Here is a 24,621-nt window from a genome sequence, read left to right on the forward strand (position 1 = left end):
GCATACATAATACCACAGAATATGGTACATATCCACACCTGCTACTACGAAGGTTACTTACTCCCTGCCCAGATCACACATCCTCGGTGAAGAAATTGGTTGAGAGGTCTACGAGATGTGATTCATACCTTATGTGTTTGACCTTTATGTGACATAGCTTTGGAAGCAACATCATTTATGCCATATCTTACAATGCTATTATATTTGCTGCAACTTATTTTATAATTTGTTACAAGTGGATGGAAAATTGACAGTCAACGTTACTCACGCCTCACAACCATCAGCTTAACAAATTTGGACAAGTTTTCTTTACTTCAGATTACTCTCAAATGTATGCATTAAGAACCAAATTATGTCCTCAGTGGTCATTTAGTACGTGCGAAAGAAAAATTGAAATCTAGGACAGTCTTCTTGCAGTTAATTGTACCCTGAAGTCTTCAATTCCCTTTTCAGATTATTCCTTGATGTGATAACATGTTCCTAGTGTAAATGCACTACTTATAGCAGGGCAGTTTCTTGCAATCAGGAAGTTTGACGTTTCTTCGAGAGTTAACTTGGCACCTCATGATTTGTTTGTATTTATGTATTTTTGGTTCCTTGCTTTAGCAAAAGGAACCTATGCAGTCAGGTTGGCGTGTGTGTGTGTGTGTGCGTGAGCGTGTGTATGTGTGTGTCTGTGTGTGCATCTGTGACACTTTCTTGGGTACGCTCTATCTCAATAAGGGAAAGTTGGATTGAGGCCAAACTTGGACTATAGATCCGCCATATGGAGAAGGTGTGCCCTATTGTTTTTGGTGCCCACAAAGGTCACCAAAGGTCAGTTATGGTAAAAAAACCGAACATATTAAAACTGCAATAACTCCCAGTGCCAATGTGCGACAAGGTTAATATTTTGGGAAAAGTTGTGAACTGGTTAGGGGAACATTTTCAAACTTAACGGTCATGTGATCCGAGGTCACCAAAGGTCAATGAATGATAAAAAAACTAGTATTTTTGCGATAACTTGAGAACGAAATGTCCGTTAGGGTTGGGAGTTGCTCCTATGTTATGCAATTGTCGACCCGCATCTGGGTGACCCTTGACCTCAATTTGACCTCTGGTGACCTTTACGTGTTTTTGGGGATTTTTACAGTTTTGATGCTATTTTCAGATGTCAAAGGTACCTTCTGATCATAAATGTCAATGGGTTGACCCCGTGTGACCTTTATGTGCGAAGTTATATGGGGTCAAAGTTTTTCGGTCGAAGTTAGGATGGTTGTACAGACTTTTCGTTTTGTTTTTTGGAATCAGGAGATTAAACTACATCTGAAACCAAGGTCAAAAGGTCAAAGGTCACATTAGAAAAAATGTGCTTATTTTGGGAGGAAACGAGCAAAAAAGAAAATGTTTGGTTTTGATGCTAGATTTGGATATCAAAGGTACCTTCCGATCAAAAATGTCAATTGGTTGACACCCGTGTGACCTTCGTGTGCGAAGTTATACGAGGTCAAAGTTAATTTTCAGACATTTAATGCAACAACTCCCAGTTCCAAGGTGTGAAATGGTTGATATTTTTGGACAAGTTGCAAATGGTATAGGGAAATATTTTCAAACTTAACGGTCATGTGATCCGAGGTCACCAAAGGTCAATTAATGTCAAAAAACTAGTATTTTGGCGGTAGAAAATGGGCAAAGAAAAAAATGTTTGAATTTTTATAGTTTGATGCTCTAATTTAGGTCTCATCAATCAAAAATGTCAATAAGTTGACCCAAGGTGACCTTTGTATGTTAAGTTATATGAGGTCAAAGTTAATTTTCAGACATTTAGTGTAATAACTCCCAGTGCCAAGGTGTTACACAGTTGATATTTTGAGACAAGTTGCAAATGGTATAGGGGAATATTTTCAAACTTAACGGTCATGTGATCCGAGGTCACCAAAGGTCAATTAATGATAAAAACCTAGTATTTTTGCGATAACTTGAGAACAATATGTCCGTTAGGGTTGGGAGTTGCTTCAATGTAATCCAATTGTCGACCCGCATCTGGGTGACCCTTGACCTCAATTTGACCTCTGGTGACCTTTTTAGTGTTTTGTGGATTTTTACAGTTTCGATGCTATTTTCAGATGTTAAAGGTAGCTTCTGATCATAAATGTCTATAGGTTGACCCCCATGTGACCTTCGTGTGCGAAGTTATATGAGGTCAAAGTTAATTTTCAGACATTTAATGCAATAACTCCCAGTTCCAAGGTGTGACAAGGTTGATATTTTTGGAGTAGTTGCAAATGGTATAGGGGAATATTTTCAAACTTAACGGTCATGTGATCCGAGGTCACCAAAGGTCAATTAATGATAAAAAACTAGTATTTTTGCGATAACTTGAGAACAAATTGTCCGTTAGAGTTGGGAGTTGCTTCAATGAAATCCAATTGTCGACCCGCATCTGGGTGACCCTTGACCTCAATTTGACCTCTGGTGACCTTTTTAGTGTTTTGTGGATTTTTACAGTTTCGATGCTATTTTCAGATGTTAAAGGTAGCTTCTGATCATAAATGTCAATAGGTTGACCCCCGTGTGACCTTCGTGTGCGAAGTTATATGAGGTCTAAGTTAATTTTCAGACATTTAATGCAATAACTCCCAGTTCCAAGGTGTGACAAGGTTGATATTTTTGGAGTAGTTGCAAATGGTATAGGGGAATATTATCAAACTTAACGGTCATGTGATCCGAGGTCACCAAAGGTCAATTAATGATAAAAAACTAGTATTTTTGCGATAACTTGAGAACAAATTGTCCGTTAGAGTTGGGAGTTGCTTCAATGTAATCCAATTGTCGACCCGCATCTGGGTGACCCTTGACCTCAATTTGACCTCTGGTGACCTTTTCGTGTTTTGTGGATTTTTTACAGTTTCGATGCTATTTTCAGATGTTAAAGGTACCTTCTGATCATAAATGTCAATAGGTTGACCCCTGTGTGACCTTCGTGTGGGAAGTTATATGAGGTCAAAGTTAATTTTCAGACATTTAATGCAATAACTCACAGTTCCAAGGTATGACAAGGTTGATATATTTGGAGTAGTTGCAAATGGTATAGGGGAATATTTTTAAACTTAACGGTCATGTGATACAAGGTCACAAAAGGTCAGCTAATGTTAAAAAAGTAGTATTATGGGGGGAGAAAATGGGCAAAGAAAAAATGTTTGAATTTTTACAGTCATGCTCTATTTAGGTCTCACCGATCAAAAATGTCAATTGGTTGACCTCCGGGTGACCTTTGTGTGTGAAGTTACATACAAGTTCAAAGTTAATTTTTTGACATTTAATGCAATTAAATCTCAATGCCAAGGTGTGACATGGTTGATATATTGGGACAAGTTGTGAATGGGGTGGTGGAACATTTTGAAACTTAAAGGTCATGTCATCTGAGGTCACCATTGTTATCATATCTGTTTACACGCTTGTAGGTCTCTTATATTTCTTACATTTTCGACGCCATATTTAGATCTCAAAAGTGGCTTTTAATAAAAAATCCGATCACATTTTGTGATCACAAAAGTGTTGGCTATAGTGTTGGTTACTTTATGGGAACATGTAGGACCACAATTACTTGGACTATTTCAGCCCAATCTTGCTTGATAATATTATGTGTATTGTCATATACCCCAAGCAAGGAACCACAGTGCCCTTGGGCTCTTGTTGTCTGCATCAATTAGTCCAACTTAGGTCAGACTGCTGCTACCAATAAAATTCATCTCATTTATGATACTAATGGAAAACAAAATATGGAGAAATTAGCCTATTCTTGAAAAAGCAAAATGCTTCATTTTCAAAAATGATTTCAGTTTTGCCAGTTTATCATTTAAAATAATATGAGCGAAAGAACTATTTGGATTTTTTATTGGCAATAGAGAACAAAATCACCCAAAATTATGCTTTTAATAGATGGCAATCATGCTCACGATGCTTATTAATTAATACCAAGAGCAACTTTTGTCTTAATCGATCAATAAAGAACCATTGTGAAATCCCAAACACCGTATTTGTCTTTTAGACAAGATTTGACGAAAGATTTGTGATGGCAGCATATTGTATTTATACCAAAATCTTTCTGTGTAACTCAAATATTAAAAAGTGGTGGCAGTGTTCAAATTCACATCTTCTGGGAAAGAATAATTCTACGAGGAAACTCTAAGGCATTGTTTAGGGGTTAAATAGCCTCACAAACATTTTGTCAATGAGAATGGCATCAAATTTTCTCATTGCAGATGAACAACACCTGCTAATGTAGCAAAAATTAGCATGCAATATTTTTTAGCTTTTTTAGTTTTTTTTTAGATCTTATCTTATGAATTCATTCATAATCACACAGATGTTGTATAAGTAAGTTTGTTAAAATCAGATCAAAGCTTCAGATATTGTAGAGTAAAGAAACTGAAGCATTATTTAGCGTAATTTTACTTGAAACGGATACCGGGTATATATAGTCCAGGGTGAAATTAATATGTGGCCAATGAAGAAGAAAAATCTGATTCAAGTGAACTATCGGAATAAAACATGTTGACATGTTGAAATGTTGTGTCTAAAAGAACGACGGATACATTTGAATCGGATGAAAATTTCACCAGATTGGTTAGAATGTATTATACAACACCTAATTGTATTCTGGTCATTTGATTGGTCAATTGCTCGTTGATTGCATGCAAAATCCGCTCTATTCCACTCTATGAAATAGAAACATGGGTTATACTTTTTTGGTAGCACTTTTTTCAATGGTAAGGGAGCAGAGAAACCTGTCTGTTCAAAACAATCTGTTGCATGAGTGCATTTTACCCATCTTAATATAATATGTTGTATAAAACAATTAATGAATGGTTTCCATTCGTGCAATAGTGCAAATATTTCATGAGTTGAAAGATGTAATTTGTTCCATTCAACTCGGCTGCGCCTCGTTTGGAACAAATTACATCTTTCAACTCATGAAATATTTGCACTATTGCACGAATGGAAACCATTCATTATTTGTATAATATCTATCATCATTTAAAAACATGTTTTCACCTGTGCTATCCTTGAAAAACATTTTAACTTAAGATTAAAACTAAAATTAAAAATACATTGCATGGACTATGAATTTCAATAATATGTTGTCGTGTTTTTGTATTTTTTGTAGCAATTACACCTGAATAACATATTTGGACGATATTTATTAAAAACGAAAAAAAAAATCCTGCATTCATGAACAAGGCAATATTTACAGTAATAATATTTTTACATCAGCCCATGCAGACTTATTTCTGTTTAATTTGAATATAGGTGTATAAAATTACTTATTTCAACATTCCTGTTGAGAACTTCTTTAAATGTTCACTATATAGTCAAGTGCATAATTTTGAAAAACGACCATCTACTTAATTGTTTTACTGCTTCCTTCCTCTGTTTGTGCATTAACATTAAATGCTTATTCAGGATTTTCATGGAGAGTATGGACGTTAACAGGTAATTCAAAGGATAAACAGTCACCATGCGTATTCTCATCAAACTAATTTCTGATATAGTGCTCTAATTTGTTTTTCCCCCTTCTGATTTTCTTGTTTGTTTTATATCTTTAAATGTTTGATTTTGTCTTTTAACTCTATCATATGATGTCAGCTGAACCATTTCAATCTCAAAATTAATGTATAGGCCTATTACATGGAAAGAATTATGGAGTACAGTACATATTACAGTAACATTGACTAAGTGTTGCTTTTAGTTGCAATAATATTATGTCTATCACTCCAAATAAAATCTTTTCCAGTCGTCTGCAAACTTGCCCCCCTCCCCCTCTTCTGCCAGTTACTTTTAGCCAATCTGAAGTAATGAACCTATATAATAGATTATACTGTCTCTTAAAGTATTTTTTGTATTAGCATATCACCTATCATCATCTCTTGTGGTGTAAGAGGCTGCTGGAGATAAACATCCACTTAGAAATCATCTATGTGCATATAAATGCAGGAAACTTCCAAGTTATTCCAACAAAGGTCCGTTTATCTCACTCCTAGTCAAGTGGAGATACAAATTTAAGTGCTTGTGAGTTGTACCTTCAGCATAGGAGCTCAGGCAGTGTTTGGGTAAATTATGAGTTGTTGCTTCAAACAGAAGGAAATAGATTAGAGATTGGATAGATAAGCTGTAGATACATAGAGTCTGATATCATGAGCATGAAATATCTCATGCAAAGCAAATAGAAATGTCAACAGCTCCCTCTATTAATGTATATTGAATGCTATAATATACTTACAGACCCTTGTGTATTTATGTACTGCAGCTGAAATTATACAGTGTTATATGATACAATGTTTTATAAACTTCCTTTGGAGTATGGCCAGCTAATTTAGAGCCAACAATTAGTACTAGTTACAGGACACTTTTTTACCTTGAGATAAGGTTGCAGCTTCATTGCAAGGTTAATGCTATAATTTAAATTTTGCCTTATTTCTTTCATTTTATTTATGTTTCATGTGAAGCTTGGGCAATCAATTTGCAGTTTTAAGTTTTCAATTTTTAAGTTAAATTTAAACGATATGTTGTCATTTATATGTTGGGAAAGAATGCAGATATTTATCGATGGTATATGGTTTATCTTTGAGACTGACATTTATAAATGTCCATTTAGCCTCATGCAGCTCTGTTAAATATTTTTGATTTAGGATTAATATCATAAACCAAGGAATGATTTATATCTTGAAAAATCAGAATAAATTAATTGCAAGCAGCTTGGTATTAGACTGAGCTGTTATTACCACCCTGTTTAACTCTGTTTATACCGAGCCTCAAGCAGAGCCTGACCAGCCAAATATACATCTTTTACGTCTGCTCAGGTAATGTGCTCAAGTTGTTTATGCAACTTTATTTAGGAAATGAAATCCGCTTCCATAAGTAACGCATGAATATGTAACGATCTGGGCTTGAACTCTCATCAAAAGTGTTCCATTTGAACTGTATGGCATAGTGATATCTACAATGCAATTTACATCAGAACTGACATGTTGATGTCGATGGTCCGGCACCAATTTCTCTGTTCCCGTACACTTGCGTTTGCAACTGTTACAACATTTCTATCTTCGGATTTGTAGTTTAATTGTGAGGATCTATAGATAGAAGTGAAGTGACTTTTGATGGTCTCTCAGAAACAGAATGTACGTTTTAGTGAATCTCCTTATTCTGGTTGATCAGCTGGGCAGCTATTATCTTTCTGGTAACAATCAAAATTCAGTTTTAAAAATCTCAGTGGATAGCTGTATTATATGTCAAAGATTTACACATTGGATCTTTCTGTTAAATACAGAGTTGGTTGTGTGTGTACAGTACTGGCATTGAAAAGTGCACATCATTCACTGACGTTCGGTGATGATAAATATGAGAAACAAGATTTTGATGGGATATTGGATCGTTAAAACAACATGTACCCTCACAGGAGAACGTGACTCTTAGAGTATAATGTACTTTCTCCTCTGCAAAGAGAAGAAAGAGGACTGGTGATAAGTCAATATATTATTAACATATTGAATTGAGCTAATCTGAGACTTGGCTAGGGATTACAAAATGAAGTGAAGTGAAGATGAAAGAAAATGATGATGATAATGGTGATGGTGGTGGTGGTGGTAATGATGATGATGATGATGATGATGATGATGATGATGATGATGGTGATGGTGATGGTGACGGTGACGGTGACGACGGCGGCGGCGGCGGCGGCGGCGGCGGCGGCGGCGGCGGCGGTGGTGATGGTGGTGATCATGATCATGATGATAAGCAACTCTCTGTATTTGTAAACCAACCTGTTCTATCCACTAGCCAAGTACATGAGTATGTTCTACATGGGGCTTTTAACCATCTCAATGTTGTAACACTACTGTGAAACGTGTTATATCTTCTAGTTTTGAATATATCAAATTTTCACTTTTTTTTTCTTTCAATATTTTCTGTCAAGTTGGGAAGTTTTATCCTCCAGTAAAGTATACCCATGCATGATTCAAATAAAGACTTGTAATAATTGTTAGCATCCTCAAACTTGAATCGGAATTTGTTTCGTCAAAGATACCATTCAATAGATGAACAATTGATTGAACAATGTGTTTGGGAATCCAATCTGACCTAAGACTAGATTTATTCATACTAACCATACAGTAATTAATAGATAATAAAATGTTTACTTTTAATTTTACATGTCCTGATGGTGTACGTCTACAACACTCCAGCCTTTTGTACCTATCCTTCCCCCATCTCCAATCCAGTGGCATTCACCCCCCCTCCCCCCCCATCTACCATAGGAATGGTTCAGTCTAGGTGAAATTAAACCACTCCTACAGGTGTATATAACCCTATTCAACCTCACACAAAAGATCAATAGTATGTATTAACACATTTGTGTTTAGAGCCAATTATAGACTTTCTTTATTGGGGGGGGGGGGGGAGAGGAACCCCAGCTTCAGGGACCTCAGGGCCACATCCCATCCATGATAAAAATTCTTCATTCACCACTGGCCCTCCCATATAGGTTCATGCCCCTCCCTAAATCAGTTGTAGGAAATAATGTGGCCCAATCCCCTGCCCCTACTCCTAACCTCTGAAATCCTGTGCATACCACTGCTCCCATCCATCCTCTACAACTCTCCTGCTTGAGGTTCTGTATCTCATGCATTAACTGTTTCTCATACCTTGTAAATAATAATGTATTCCCATGCAGTACTATTAGCATAACTGAAATGCCGCCCTCACATTTAGCTTAACTGAATGTCTCCCTCACATCAAAGTAACACGCAAGCTAGATCTTGTGCCTTGTTCAATTGTTGAAATTTTATAGTAATTGCACATTTTTTTTTTTCTCATTTTCATTTTCAGGTTTGTCTCTTTTTATGTTTAGAATTCAAAGAAACTCTGTTATTTTTATCTTTTTATTGGTATGCTTCAAAACCACAGGTAACTATAAAACGTCAGATTTACCACAAACATATTTTATGGTAGCTCAGTATCTCCATTAGTACAGTAATTAGACAGTACTTGTATCATGAGTGAACTTCTCAGAAATGTCCATCCTCCTGCTGTTTTCTTTGATTATCATTTGTTTTTGTTCCTCTTTGCTTAATATTTTTTTTCCTCTTTAAATGTGTAGGATGTGAAGCATTCATGAGAGTAAGTATGTGATTTGGGGTATGAAAGATATTTTGAAGTTTTCCGGTGGCAAGTGTATCAATTGCCATTTAAAGGACACATGTTGGACTAAACCACAATTATATTGTTGCACTCCTAACCAAATTGAGTGGGTTTTTTTGTGTGGGGGAGGGGTGGGTGGGGATAAGGGTGGAGGTTTTCAGGGGACGAAGGCTACAATGAAGAAAATTATTATTGGCATCAGTGCCGCATCACCAACAATATTAATCATAAAAACTATGATTACTTATTTAGATAATGGATGAGCTTTCCTTTCTTCATATCATTCTCTCTGTTAACATGATGATTTTAATAAAATAAAATAATTTGAATCTGCTTTTATATGCAATGTCATATGTAAAACTTGCTGAGTGTGTGCTGAGTGGTTAATTTTCTCACCTTGGATATAAAATTTACAGACACATGAAAAGTCACTCAGATCTTTGTGTGCCTTGTAATGTGGGAGATGAAGGGGAGGGTGGGGAGGAAAATGTGCAGTCTGATGACCCATCCAGTCCCATCTTTTGCAATAAGGAACAATACAAACCCGCCATTAACTGTATGTAGTAACATGCAGCCTCCTTTGTAAACCTCAAGACTCACAGAACTTGTGATTGATCAAAAGCTACAGTACATACTACTACAGGTACAATTATGACATAACCTTAGTGTCTCCCCCTTTCCCATCCCCTTCCCCTCCCCTTTCTCCTCCCCCTCCCCATGTAAACTGCTATGGAGAAGGCCACAATGGTGCATGAGGAAACTATAATAGAACTGTAAATGATGTAAAGAATAGTCTTTTATGTAATGAATTCCTCCCTTCTTTCCCCTTTTTTTCTTAACCTTGTGATAGACCTGAAGTTAAAAAGTGTGGTAGTTTTGTTAGGGTGTGACTGGGCCTATGAGATATATGAGGCTAACTAATTAAGCTATAATAATATGAGGTATGAATGAAGCTATGATGTATATAATCAGTCTATATTTATATGAGGTATGCATGAGGCTATTGGATATATAATGTGGCTATAATTACATGAGGTTTGACTGATGCTATTAGGTAAACAATGAGGCTATCTAATGAGGCTTGGTTTTATGTATGAATATTAAGGCTATAATTACATGAGGTATGAATGAGGCTATTGGATATATAATGTGGCTATAATTACGAGGTTTGACTGATGCTATTAGGTAAAAAATGAGGCTATCTAATGAGGCTTTGGTTTTATGAGGTATGAATGAAAGTATGAATATTAAGGCTATAATTACATGAGGTATGAATGAGGCTATTGGATATATAATGTGGCTATAATTACGAGGTTTGACTGATGCTATTAGGTAAAAAATGAGGCTATCTAATGAGGCTTTGGTTTTATGAGGTATGAATGAAAGTATGAATATTAAGGCTATAATTACATGAGGTATGAATGAGGCTATTGGATATATAATGTGGCTATAATTACGAGGTTTGACTAATGCTATTAGGTAAACAATGCTCAAGGCTATCTAATGAGGCTTTGGTTTAATGAGGTATGAATGAAAGTATGAATATTAAGGCTATAATTATATGAGGTATGAATGAAACTAGGCCATAATAATAATATGAATTATGAATGAGGAGATGAGGTATATAATGAGGCTCTAATTATATGAGGTATTTAAATACCAGCTACTGTAAATGTACCTTTTTTGGCCTACTAGGCTAGAACAGAGTACCACATAGGATTGGTTTGAAGCATTGCACTACTGACTTCTGAGCATCGACCTGTGGAGTACAAACTGCAAAAGTACAAACTTTTCATACATGTATCTCAGTCTTGGTTAAATGTGATCGATCGGCAGTGACGATACATCTCAGTCTTAGATCTAAACACACAGCCAAAAGCTGCACATTCTTGAGAGAATGGAGAAATTAAAATTGACAACACTAGATATGATAATTACAGTCTCCTTTTGACATAAAACAACAGGTCCTTTAAATCATTTCATATCTGCAACCTTTTAGTCAATTGGTGTTAAAAAAATGCCCATTCCATCCAATTATTGAATGTCACATTTCATTTTGAAATGGTCTATTTGAACAATTTTGCCAGGACAGATGAAAATGTCATGTACTTCATAGCAAATGCTATTTGGGAGTGTCGCTCGGTTTTTGTAATGAAACAAATCACCATTGACATATTTTCAGAACAAAAATTCTTCACAGAGTTACAAAAATACCTCATCTCAAGATCGTGTTCCTAAAACTTCCAATGTATGATTTTTTTTTTGGGGGGGGGGGGTGAAAAGCTGACAAATAGCTCAAATGTAGGCTACTCATTAGTCAAAATACCTTTCAACTATCACAGGGAATAATAGAGTGTTCAAATTTTGTGTATCAGTTTGGTTAGGGCTCTGATAATAATGTCTAGAGCTTATAAAGTACAGTGGTTGCAAAATACATTTTATTTAGTAGTCTTCACATTGCTTTGTATGATCAGCATGCTGAGTTAACTTTAACTGTTAAAAGGCATAAGAGAGTAATTATGTTTGGACTATTTGATGTATCTTGATCATACATGCCTGGTCCACTGGTTTTATCAGCTTGCAAATTAAAACTGAATGACCAGCTTTCAAGTTATAGTATTCTCAATCGGAAAATCCTTTGCCCCTTCCCTGGCTAAGAATTTGACACCCATGACACAAATTGGTCTATTTCCTGCTTTAATATTTATTCTTTTTAAAGGTACTGTATGCTGTATTAGCCCCAAAATGCTAGATATTCAAATATGGTCACCTTTGGTCAAAATTATTAAACTGTTTTTATTACAACCTTTGAGGAAATGTTCCTCACTGGTGCATTCAGTCATCTTGTGTGTTCCTTAAAAATGTCTGAAAACAATTTGGAGAGTAAAGACCTCCAGGAAAGTACTTTTTGAAAACTTCTAGCAGTTATAGCTTGTTCTAATTTGGGACCTAAACTGACTTCCTTTTAGTCTTGCGTAGCTATTATTGTAAATTTATGATTTTAGCTAAAGTGTCTTTCATTATGTTGATCATATCTTAACAAACAAAACATGCATTCAACGGCTGCTAAATTTACCCAAATACTAGAAAGGGCGTCTATAAACTCTATACTCTACCCCCCAAAGAGCATATAATGTTAACTTTACACTGACATAATCTTGCTAGGCTTGTTTCCTGCTGGAGTCACATATATCCTGAGCACTAATGACCACTTTAAAGCCATTATTCATGCATAACGTTCACTTTTGAAAGCATTAGAATCTTTGTAATACAAAAGTAGAGAATGTGTGGGCTATACATACGTCTAGTATTACGGAGGCTCGGTTTCCGGATGGATATTCATATATATAGTTTCATGTTCTATGTTTCTTAGAAAACTGACATTCATGTAATCCATCATAAAGTCGAGAGAACTATGGATTATACAACTTGCCAATCTGAAAATAATTTTCCTCATTTTGTAATTATTCATGGCATATTTTTCTCAGTATTCTAATCATGATATCATTCCATTCATCCATTCCTTCACTTCATTTTGATATCTTTTTTTCTTACCAAAAGTAGTTCAGTTTGCTCTTGGAAATTGACATTTTTGCCCCCAAAGAATTGAGATTTTTGCATGATTTTGCAAGCTTTAAGGCAGATGTAAGTTCAAAAGAATGTTGCATTAGTTTTCAGTATGTGTTTTCTTGTTGTTGTTCCACATTCTAGACCAAAAACCAATTGAACCAATTAAACTAAAAGCTTTTAATTTGGTCAATTGGGCTCTCTTTAGCTGCTGCCATGTGTTGGGATTGTCTCAATGTTTGACAGGATTATCGTGGACCAGGGTAATACTGTTATGAGCCTTGAGCTCCATTAAACGTTGCATATGTCTGCCCTTTACATATAATCCTCAATAGCTTTGGATGTCAATGCCTTCACTCTAGTAACAAAACAAAAAAAGACTTTAAATTTTGCCTTTGTGTTTTAAACTGGATTTGTTTTGTTTGATTAATGAAAATCAGGTGACATCAGCAATATTTAAGTCCTACAAAATAATGATGTGTATACAGGTACTTAGTTGAAACTGAATAGGATAATGCAGCTGGATTAGGCTCTTCATTTAGTAGAAGGTACATTACACAAATTTATCTGTGAAAAAAATTCTTTAGGCCTTTTTCTGTGCATGAATGCATTACATGTATATTTCAACTATTTTTCGCATAATTTGCTGTTTGAAAGAGTCACAAACCTAGCCATCATTGGACTATGTGTGTTAGAGATAGCTTGCATGAACAACTTCCATCCCCTTACAGCGAAGGAAAGTCTTAGTCCATTTGGAAGAATTATCACAATTAATGTTCCATAACACACACAAGGCTAATAGACTTGGTCAAGTCTAAAAGACTTGGTCAAGTCTAAATGTAACATCATGGAGCCATGTGAATGTTTTCTTTATTTATTGCAATGTGTATTTCCAGGGACCAATATGTACAGAAGACAGGCACGTAGCCAAGGGGGGAGTGGGGCAAAGGGGGCAACCGCCCCCCCTTGAGTATATTTTTTGTGTACGTTTTTATGATATCGCTAGTAATTTCAAGTAGAAAATGCTTAGATGGAACTTGCAAGGGCCTGGGAATTAAGTGCCATTTCCAGCAATCTGGGAGGCATTTTCGGACAAAATTTTCTTGTGCGCTTCGGGCCAACCATGGTGACCCTACGCTTAGATAGTTTGCAATGTCGAATCTACGGCTCTGATAATTTCCCTACAGGTTCGCCCTTCCCTTGGCCAATTCCTCGCTACGCGCCTGACAGAAAACAGAGCTGTTTGGTACTTCCTAAAACTAGTCAACTCATTACCATGTATAGACTACATATCCTGTACATAAAAACGATGGTCGACAAACTAAAGGGAGTCGCGCAAAATGTTCCGTTGGGTCCGTGTATGCATAACGGAGATTGGCCGATGTTAGCAAATACTGAATCTAACTGATTGAATCGCTTAACATGAAGGAAATGTTGTCATCGGTTGTTGCATGTGTATGTTAACCTGCACAGTTAACAGTACCTCGAAAAGCAGAACAAAGACAACAGATATAGGGGCACAGATTTTCAAAATGACAGCTTTTGCAGAAATTACTTTTAAGACTGGGATATCTCCCAAAGAGAACAAGGCTTTTGGGGGCTGTTTGTGAGGAGTTGTACTTTTGCAAAGATCAGTATCATATACAGCCACCGTAGATGATGGTTGAATTTGTGTCCCCATTATTTCTCCCGATACAAAGATAGCTCAAACAGACATTCAAGCTTTCTTTCTCGCCGCTGTTTGTCTTCTCAGATTCCAAAAATTTGTCAAAGTTTCTGTCAGATTTTGCTCTTTACATCTTATCTTTAAAGGGAGTGAAGACTCGCGCACAGAGAAACGTCTGATGTCAGTGATCTGACCTAGTTTCGAATAAGGTGTAACAGAAGTGTTAGACACCACCATCGATCCCAGAAAATACACACAGCCTGCTACTGTCGGTAATTAGACACTAGTGTACAGTCAATACATACAGCTACGGTCAATACCCATAGCACAGTGTACATAGCAGCGATGGACATCTCAGGTCCACATAAAAGATAACAAGGTATCACGTTTCATTACTGTCTGCATTTTGTAGCGACAAGAAGAAAACTTCACTTGCAAGCAACGGAAAGTTAACATTTTCAGAGGGCGACACACGGTTTGGGGCGAGTCTTCAATGCCTTTAAGGAATGCATCATTTCTATATCTCTCGTTCTACATTATTAATATTCTTGTCATGGTTGTCAGGCCTTCCAGTCATCGATAAATGTATCGGAAGTGTTTTGCAATGGTTCGATACATCTGACTGTATATCCGGGTATAAAAAATTAAGTTGGTTTGGCAGTGATCCAGTCTTGTCAAAACTGTGCACAAAATAATTTAGTTTGGATTTAATGTAAATGTTGCCAAGTCTGTTTGTTTTTAAAGAGAGACAGTGGCTAAGGTTTATCAATCAAATTGCTGTGGAAAGCTGATCATGACAGCTGTAAAATATTGTAAATCTGAAATTTCCCAAGTGTTTTATGGATGCTAAGGAAGTCACTGAAGAGTTACATTGCCTGTCTCTGGATATTTGTTCCTCTGCACTATTAGATCATAGGACAGGAGCAAAATGTGTACATGCATTCATGAATATACAGACCATCGTGAAACGACTATATGCAAAAACTGTATATATATGTGGTTGATCTATTTCTTAATTATTCAAGAATTAATGTGTAAATTGATATTAAATGCCAGTGGAGTCATATCATTGATTCATGAATGTACCCAGAATGTTATATAGTAAAGTTGTCGGACATTGGCAACGACATACAGAGAGCTATGTACAGAGAATGTCACATTATAATCACCGATGAAAGAAACTAATATTTTCCATATCATCTTCTGGTTGTGGACATTTTGCAGTTAAAGATGTAAATTGATGATATGTAATATTTTAAACTAGTACATATATGTGTCAATTTGACTTGGTATAAGATTTTACACCATCGCAAATCACTGGATGGAATTAAAGTTGACATATTCTTTCTTTTGAAGTAAGGAGAAGGAACAATTTCTTTTAAGTTTGACATTTGGATAAATTAAGCCCTATTTATTGGCATGTCAGTGCTTTTAGGAAGCATTGAGATCATGATCTTCTGGTTTGTGACAGTGCTCAGGTAAAGATATGAATGGATATATTAATTCATATTGGTACATGTTTATTTAAATCGGTATGATTCAATTATAAACATTAAAAGGGCCATTCTCTGGAAAATGAAACTGGCATGTAAAAACTAAAGTGTTCATCAGGACCAAATGCTATACTTTTTGTTTTAGAGGGATTCCTCAAGTTTTCTGTTTCATATTTTTTTCATTAAAATTACAACCATAACATACTAATTTGCATAAATTTGCATTATTGTAAGTTTTAGCCAAAACTTGTAGTTTTTAACTGTATATTTGTTTTTTCTACATGAGTATCTAGAAATAATATTTCAGTTATCAATTATCACATGGAGGCAGTTATACATGGGTTCATTTATTTCATTCCTAAAGGAGAGTTTCCTGATCTTCAATTCTTCGTTAATAATGGGTGCTAATTAGCATAATTTTGATGTCACACACGTGACCAAAAATAACGCAAAAGTTTTCGTAAAAGGGTAACTGATGTGCCTTATGATGTCCACACTTGATATGCAACCGTTCTTGGTACAGACTGTTAGTTCTGCAAAATATCCAGTCAAATAATTATTCCTACGATTAATTAATAGCCTCTAATTAGTTGTCACACACATGACCGATGGTCACGTGTGTGACATTTATCCATGGAAATGCAGAATGTCACACACGTGACCACACAATGTCACACACGTGACCCTCCAAATCATGGCAGTAAAACTATGTTAAAGTAATTCCTATGGAATATCAACATCAGTGCTGTTCTTTGGTCATTACTAGAGTCAACATTAGCGCTGCAAAAATTGCATACTATGGACTGAAAATTCAGAATGTCACACACGTGACCCAACAATGTCAAACACATTAAGGTAGAAACATGAGAAATTAGGGTTATCCAGCCCTGTTAGAAACTGAGGAATTTGCCAATGTTTTTTTGTGCAAAAAAGCCAGTTTCATTTCAAGTCACACACGTGACCGACCTTTATATGACCTCTGCCAGCACATGAATGTTCTGATTTTGGCTAAGCTATATGGTTTTGTAAAAGAATCCCCTAGTGCATACTTAAGTACTACAATTAACCCAACTTTCTTTACCTAAAAGTAGTTACTTAGTGGTAAAGTGCAAATCTCCCCATTTTTCCGTCACACACATGACCGAGAATGGCCCAAAAGTTGATGTAAATTAATGACATATCATTTTCAAGTTAAATTGGTATCACTGATTAGTACTGTCAAATGTTGCATTAAATTGACGGATAAATCAATTTTATTTTAGACATATATATACTGCTTTAATATTTGGTACCAAGTTGATTCCATGTTCTGTGATATAGATACTTCACTAAAGAAAATCAACGGGTTCATTATTATAATCACTAACGAACATTGAACCATATATGACATCACACTTACAATATATATATATATATTCCATATTATGTAGTTTCGCCTCTAAAATGAAATACACTTTGAAACACAGGTGGACCAATTTATTTACCATCTCTTAAATAAAATATGCATGATAAATATATTTCATATTAATTAGGTCCATCTTTAAAATGAAATACACTTTGAAACAGTTGGAAAAATTTATTTACCATCTCTAAAATCAAATAAGCATAGTTGGACCTTTTTCTTTTGTACATATTGTTTGTATTTGATTTATATGTATCAAAACTGACCTTTAAATTGTGACTTGACTCTCCTGTTACCTTTCATTCATTACTTTATTACATCTCATCCTGCCGAATGTAACGCAGGAAAAACTAAATAATTTAAGTCGTGTTACAACATATATGTGTCCATGACACTAGTTGCTTCTAAGACGGAATTTTTGCATTTTGGAGTGTTGGTCAATGAAGTTTCCCTTGTCACCGGTTGGAAATTAGATCCCATTTTGCAGTACTTTTCACAATTCTTTTACGGGAATTTCTACGTACAGCCTCTGAGGGCCCCTCGGGCAATGCATCATTTTGTCTAAATTACGCAGAAAATGTAGAAAACCCTTTCTTTCGGGAGTTGATTAAGCAGCGTTCTGACATCACAGGCCCTTTATTTTCTTTATCCCACTGTGGAAAAAAATAACTCAAGATATGCAAACGAGAAATGGTGTCAATCACATGCCTGTTTCAATAAAATGGCCCTTGAACCATTTCAGGTTTGGAAGAAGCATCAATTCCGAAGTGCTCTGCTCTTTATTGGAAGCAGTGATATATGAATCTATTCATTTATCCCTGCGATAAATATATTATATGAGGAGATAATTGATAGTTTCAACATTTATCTCTTGTGAAGGAGTCGAAGATTCAATGGAATTTTGGTAGTTATTCTAGCAATGTGAAGAATGTATATATATGTGAATGAATACCAGATATGTGAATGAATACCAGATATGTCAGTGAACAACAGATACGTGAAGGAACACCAGATATGTGAATAAATACCAGATATGTGAATGAATGCCAGATATGTGAATGAATGCCAGGTATGTGAATGAACTTCAGATACGTGAATGAATGCCAGATATGTGAATGATACCAGATGTGAGTGAATGCTAAATATGTGAATTGAATACCAGATATGTGAAGGAATGCCAGGTATGTGAATGAATACCAGATATGTGAATGAATGCCAGGTATGTGGATGAATACCAGATATGTCAGTGAACAACAGATATGTGAATGAACGTCAGATACGTGAATGAATGCCAGATATGTGAATGATACCAGATGTGAGTGAATGCTAAATATGTGAATTGAATACCAGATATGTGAAGGAATGCCAGGTATGTGAATGAACGCCAGATATGTGAATGAATGCCAGGTATGTGAATGAATACCAGATATGTCAGTGAACAACAGATATGTGAATGAACACCAGATACGTGAATGAATACCAGATATGTGAGTGAATACCAGATGTGAGTGAATGCTAGATATATGTGAATGAATACCAGATACATGTGAATGAATGCCAGGTATGTGAATGAATGCCAGGTATGTGAATGAATACCAGATGTGAGTGAATGCCAGATATGTGAATGAATACCCGATATGTGAATGAAAGACCAGCTATGTGAAAGTAAAAAAGGAATGAAAAATTGCGACTGACTTTGTACAGCACAGAAATTTGAAGGAACAATAGACATTCAAAAAAATTTAAATCTGCAAAGGATTTTCTTGAGGCTGAAGTGGGATGCCCAGCAAAATTGCTGAAAATTTAGATCCTCACATCCTCATAGCACTTTGTATCGTTAAGATGGAAGATATGAATTTGATTAATTTGGTGAAATATTGTAAATGCACTTAGCAACAGCAGAATGAAATGATGTCACCAGGGCAATTGAGCTAAAAATGTCTTTGTTTCTCTTGATAACATTTCAATCATTTATTCACAGAGGAAAATCATTTTTTTCTAGAAAAAGTTCCATTTTCCTGGTGAAAGCCTTTACTGACAGAGAACATTGACAGCTTAGCAAATATTTCCAAATGTGTCAGGTTTCAGAGGTAAATCAACAAGCAGATTATAAACTACAGCCTCTTCAGAAAATGTAACATTTTGAAGAAGATGATGCCGCTATACTTTCCTGGAGGTCTTTACTCCCCAACCTGTTCTCAGACATATTTTAAGGAACACACAAGATGACTGAATGTGCCAGTGAGGAAAATTTCCTCAAAGGTTTTAAGAAAAACAGTAATAAGAATTTTGACCAAAGGTGACCATATTTGAATATTTAGCATATTTGGCGCCAATACAGCATACCTTTAAAGAAGTGGCCAGAGAAATTAATGGAAAGAAAAAATGAATAATTCTTAGCCTAGATATGTGAATTGAGCTGTTACCATGGGAATAAAGAAGAGTATCAACAATTTGAATAGATTGTATATTATTTAAGATAGATTAATAAGTAATGATGGGAATAACTAGAAACAAAAAGAAACTACTATGTATGTACCAGAAGTATGACAAATTTAAAATAACAAATGTGTCAGTAAAGAACAACCCAAATTCAGAATAAAATTGCTGAAAATGTGTTGCACGCAGTGCTAGTAATAGGAGGAGGCATTGCCAATGTTTGACACAACTATATAGATGCCCTTCAATGTTACTGCCCAAGTATATGAAAAATCAACAATATACCAGACTATTTTTGTATCTGTTAAGGAATAACAGATATGAGAAATTAACACACTAGAAATTGAAAAGAACTAAATACAAATTAGAAATATGAGAAATGGGAGGAAAAAAAAAAAGAATTTGAAATATGACTTTTTAATAAAAAAAAATGTGTAAATTTTGCTGGTGGTTTGATATGACACCATAGCTATGTGTTGAGAAAGTAGCCTGGTGGAAGTTAGACCCATCCCTCCCTCACCTCTACCCCCCTCTCCTCCACCCCCTCCTCCTCCTCCTCCTCCCTTGTGACTTAACCTGCTATTGTCATCTGACAACGCAGCTGTGTTTGGTGAGATAGTTGTCTGGTGGAAGTTAGAACCCTCCCTACCCCACCTCTACCCCCTCCTCTACCCCTCCTAGCTTCCTCCTCTCTTGTGACAACCTGCTGTAAGATCCTGTCTACCCTGTGGCCCCCTCACTTATTTTTGCAAAGATGAGATAAAAACTAAACGTCTTCTTTGTTTTGGTTTCTTAAAATCATTGCTTCTCTTTTCTTGTGGCCATTTTGCAAATAGAATCATACTTTGAATCGTGCATGCATGGGCTTCCTTGACACAGCATGACAGTTTCATTCGGATTTTCATCTAAGCAGGAGAGATAATACTCACTCGCCATGAAATACGATCTATCCCCAATCGCCCTGCTAATTGGTTCACCTTCGAAATGGTCTCGTTTTCTGGCCGTTCCATCCGGGCAAACCCATTTATGAACTGATAAACCAGCCCAGAAGAGTCGACCAGCTTTATTGGGTGGGATGTCGTGAGAAGATTCTTACAATTTTGTCGCATTTTTGGAAAGCAACAATTTTTAACTAGCTAAGGATGTATCATCATGTATATCTTGGATATTATGAGGTGGATGATTTTTGCATTAATGCATTTATCGACGATCTGCAGATCCAAAACACCGTTATTGCACGACGGAAGAACGGAAATCTGTAATGTTTGAGTTTCTTGTGTGTTTGATTTCTTTAGGCATTCTTTTTTTTTTCCTATACCAGGTTAGGTTTTTAAGTTCGTTGTTTGAATTGGGTCATAATAAACTAAACAAATACAGGAGCGACTGGGTGCATATATTGGAATAATTCTGTGGGTTTATATGAATGTTTTTCTCAGTAAAGTTGATATGTTTTAATTTCTAGGAAAATTAGAAAAAAAAGGTTTTTTTTTTAATTTACTAAAACCAAACAATATGGTGCCTTGTTAAACATAACCAGCTGATGTGTTGAACAGGACAACAATGAGAAAAAAATTGAATTCATTAAGTCTAAATTTCTATATTTCTATACTGTACAAATTTCAGTGTTGCATTGAAATGTTAACTTTTTATGTCTGAATGGCCAAAAAAAAAAAAAATGGTATTTTAAATGTAGGGTACGAAACGAAAATTCGTCATTTGATTGCCTGGCACTTCCCGATTTGCCAATACAAAATAATCCACATGAACAATTTAGGGAGGACATCCCTAACTGAAAAAGTCCGGGGACAGAAACATGTTCCCCCTCCCCCTCCCATTCTTAAACCTATGACCTTGTGCAAATGTATATATACGGACTAAGTACCTTAAATACAGTGGCGGAGCTAGGGGTATTGGTCAGGAGGGGCGAGAATGGTCTGTAGGGGCGCTTTCGACAATATCTAAGCGGAGCGCCACCACTGGTTGACGCGTAGCGTACAGAAATTTTTTGAGTAAAGATACTCCCTAGATCGCCGGAAATGACTCTTTCCGGGCCTGGCTTATTTGCAGAAAAACGAAGAATAAATAGGTGTCATCGCCAAATTACACCAACAAAATGTGACAAATGTCAATAAGTAGATGAGAGCGCAATAAAAAAGTCAATAATCTCGAATAAGTAAAAAGTGGTAAAGAGCTGAAAAGGGTGCCAGCAGTCCATTTGAGTCCGTCAGGGGGGGCATCCGCCCCCCCCTGACTGTATGGACGCTCCGCCACTGCTTAAATATTTAAGCAAATTTGTTTGCAAAAATGGGAAATCGTCCAATGAAATGCATCCAGCTGATTTTAGGGGAATAAACAATATGTTTATTGTTTACATGCAGATCATTTGACACACAAAACAAAATGAAAAAATGTAGAATATTATAATTCATTGAGAGGCAATATGGTATCTATGGTGAAGTAAATATACTGTGTAGTAATTGTAGATTCATACAGAACTCATTCCAACCCACCCTCATTCCAACCTTACCCACCCCCCTCCCCCTCCCCCACCTGCCCAAGCTTCCCACAAAATTCTCAATAGACCTGACTGGCTGTTCTTCACACTGTTCATTATGTCAATCCTTCAGATACTTCAAGATCAATTGCCCAAGTGCTTCTGTTTAATAATTGACTGATTCTACCCAAAGATATCAAGATAAGTGATCCTGTTGGTGCAGGTGCATGTCATATATCTAGGTAATATTGCTATTTATATATACTTCAAATCGAAAGAGATCTTATCTTTTGCCGTACATTTACGGCAATCAAAGCCGTACAATATCTCTTTCTTTCTTTCCTACTTTTGTCTTTTTCAATGTCGCAGTGGCTGACAGTTGCACTTGGTCTGTTGTTTTCATATATATATATATGCCAGACTGATATCTATGTGTAAAAGATACAACCCAAGGAACCCTTGCACCTGCCATTCATGTCTTGAATTTTAAGTAGCTTTCAGATACATCCTTACATCGCCTCATAGTGTTTCGAATCATGAAAATGCAACAACAAAATTTACCTTTGGGCATTTTGTTTGATTATATTCAGCTATTAAAGTAAATTTTTCATACACTTTAATGTTTATTGTTGGGTAGTTATTGACCCTTCAGATGGTTATCATGAACCAGTGATGTCCTTAAAATATTTCAGATGCTGTACCCCCCCCACCCCCCGCACTGTTGCGACTTGATTCCATGGCGCTAATTTGATACGATTTACAAAATGTTCTTGCAGTGGGAGGTGCAGAGTCAATTCAGCTTTAAATGATCTGTACACTTAAATGATGAGTCTAGGCACAAAAAAGGGATTGTGATAATATGATTATAGAAAGACTGCCATAAGTGTAGTGTTGATTTAATTTTGAGAGATGACCCTTTAATTATCTGAGAATTCATCAATGTAAGCGATTGGTTCAGATACAATGCCAAAACTCAATAGGAAAAGGATGAGTAGGTTTAATGGCCTTCAATAACATGTTAATGAAATGCATTGTATATATACCATCTGATATGTCATCTGAGGATGCTGTGTTATTTATATTTAAGGTAAAAGAACCAGGTTTTTATTGAGCGGCTAGACTTTATAAAACAAAACATTAGTATTAACATTTTAGGCCTACACAATGAGGAGATGAATATCTCGAAAAATGGAATCACTATAGAAATATTTCTGGCAGCGCTCCAAGTTTTCTTTTTCTGTTTGAACTGTAACGATTTTTACGACTAAAATTCTCCCTAAAGTCATTTGTTATTTTCAAAAATTCGGTGAAAAACTGCATATATTTAAGGAACATACAAGATAAAATGTTGTCAACTTTATTTGCCCTTAAAGCTGTGTTGATGCATTCATACACAAAGATAACAGCAAGGTTCTGGTAAAGTTATGATATAGTTATGAAACTTTACCAGGCATGTGCTGACTTGTATATTGTTTATAGATTGAATAAATGAAAATGTGAATACATTTACACGGATTATTGCCATGTATGGATTCCATTTAACCAACCCTACACTGGGAGTGTTTCATTAAAGAGTCACAAAAATGGATGTGTTGAAAGATTTTTGGTTGAGTTTGTAAAAACCTGAGGGTGTAAAACTGCCTCACTTTGATGGGAGGAAGAGGAGGGGAAGGGGAGGAGGGGGAGGGGAAGAATGTTCTCTGTGTCTAAACTACTAGTGGATTACTTTCAGATAAAAATGGCACTGGAAATGTCAACTTAGATGTAACTTTGCTGACCAATTAGTACAAATTATCTAGACTAACTCTTCCGTCTTTTCCAAGAAGAGAAATTTCCAAGGGATGCAAACCTTATAGTGTGAAGGTGTGCCTAGTAAATGACACACTTGGATTGGCTTATAGAACTTACAAGATTGACATATTGTGGAAGTGACATTTAAGAGAAGGCAGACCCCTTTGCATTGTCTGAGCCTTTCGAATTCTGCGTTACTAAAGTTTTCTTGTGACAGGGAAATGTTTCAAATTATGGACATATAAAGAGTTCATGGGGTAAACTATCACTGTGTTCAGTTTAATATCGCAATAATCTTCTTGGTTGTTCTTTATCTTGTGTGTTTTAAATCCATTCACCAAATTACCTTCAGAGTATTCTGTTAATTCAACAATTCTATTCAGTTTGTATCACATCAAACCTTTGTTCTAGTGGCCACCAAATGTACTGATCTTAATTTGTATATGTACCAGACACCTGTATTGAATTTTATTTAAACTTGCTTCTATATGCTTCTAAAACATCAAATAACTCTTTGGTGAGACACATCTTGCCTATTTATCCAGTTCCTTAGAATTGTTTATCTAGTGGGCTAAAATAAAAATGGTATGAC

The 24,621-nt window shown here is 35.9% G+C and overlaps 1 protein-coding gene across 10 annotated transcripts in view; it reads left to right on the plus strand.

The window, feature by feature from the left end:
- The window catches only part of LOC139971570 (fibroblast growth factor receptor-like), a 189,551-nt gene that overhangs the window by 44,495 nt on the left and 120,435 nt on the right, over positions 1-24,621 (plus strand). The window lies entirely within an intron of this gene.

The sequence above is a fragment of the Apostichopus japonicus genome, chromosome 8 (genome assembly GCF_037975245.1).
Source record: "Apostichopus japonicus isolate 1M-3 chromosome 8, ASM3797524v1, whole genome shotgun sequence".
Taxonomy (NCBI): Eukaryota; Metazoa; Echinodermata; class Holothuroidea; order Aspidochirotida; family Stichopodidae; genus Apostichopus; species Apostichopus japonicus.